Here is a 1,256-nt window from a genome sequence, read left to right as displayed (position 1 = left end):
ACGAACCCATGTCCCCTGCATCGGCAGGCGGACTCCCAACCACTGCGCCACCAGGGAAGCCCCATTATTGGGATTTTGATAGAGATTGCATTGAATCACATTGGGTAGTATTGACATTTTAATAATGTTAAGTCTTCTAATCCATGAACATGGGATGTCTTTCCATTTATTTATGTCTTCTTTAATTTTTTTCAGCAACTTTTTTTATAATTTTTTTTTTTGGCCATGCTTTGTAGCTCACAGGATCTTTAGTTCCCTGAACAGGGATTGAACCTGGGCCACAGCAGTGAGAGTGCTGAGTCTTAACCACTGGACCACCAGGGAATTCCCATCAGCAACGTTTAATAGTTTTCACTGCACATATCTCTCACCTCCTTGGATAAGCTAATTACTAAGTATTTTATTATTTTTGATGTTATTGTATGTGGAATTGTTTTCTTAATTTTCTTTTGACATTGTTCATGTATAGAAATGCAGCTTATTTTTTATGCTAAAAAGGTACACTTTATTTTTTTTAATTTTTGTTTTATATTGTGCTATAGTTGATTTAAAATGTTGTGTTAGTTTCAGGTGTACAGCAAAGTGATTCAGTTATATATACGCATATGTCTATTCTTTATCAAACTCTTTTCCCATTGTTATTACAGAATATCGAGCAAAAGGACCTATACAGCAAGTCCTTGTTGGTTATCTATTTTAAATATAGTAGTATGTATATGTCAATCCCAAATTCCCAATTTATCCCTCCTCCCACCCCACCTTTCCCCTTTGGGAACCATAAGTTTGTTTTCTATGTCTGTGAGTCTGTTTCTGTTTTGTAAATAAGTTCATTTGTATCATTTTTTTTAGATTCGTCATATAAGTGATATCATATGATATTTGTCTTTCTCTCTCTGACTTACTTCTTAGTATGATAATTTCCAGGTCAATCCATGTTGCTGCTGATGGGAAATGCAATTTATTTTTGTGTGTTGACTTTGTACCCTATAACTTTGGTAAATACACTTATTAGTTCTAACAACTATTTTGTGGAGTCTTTAGGGTTTTCTACACATAAGATTATATCATCTGCAAACAGAGATAATTTTACTTCTTCCTTTCCAACTTGTATGTGTTTTATTTCTTTTTCTTATCCAATTGCTCTGGCTAAAATTTCCAGTACTATGTTAAATAGAAGTGGTGAAAGTGGGCATCCTTGCCTTGTTCCTAATCTTAGAGGAAAAGCTTTCAGTCTTTCACCATTGTGTATGATGTTT

The 1,256-nt window shown here is 34.1% G+C and overlaps 1 non-coding gene across 1 annotated transcript; it reads right to left on the bottom strand.

The window, feature by feature from the left end:
- Positions 1-252: 252 nt before the first annotated feature.
- Positions 253-324, bottom strand: TRNAE-CUC (transfer RNA glutamic acid (anticodon CUC)). Its single transcript has one exon. It is a non-coding gene; the product is annotated as a tRNA-Glu (tRNA).
- Positions 325-1,256: the final 932 nt, after the last annotated feature.

This window comes from Delphinus delphis, chromosome 4 (genome assembly GCF_949987515.2).
Source record: "Delphinus delphis chromosome 4, mDelDel1.2, whole genome shotgun sequence".
Taxonomy (NCBI): domain Eukaryota; kingdom Metazoa; phylum Chordata; class Mammalia; order Artiodactyla; family Delphinidae; genus Delphinus; species Delphinus delphis.
Note: the sequence above shows the minus strand (reverse complement) of the source record. Positions and strands in the feature narration are given on the sequence as shown.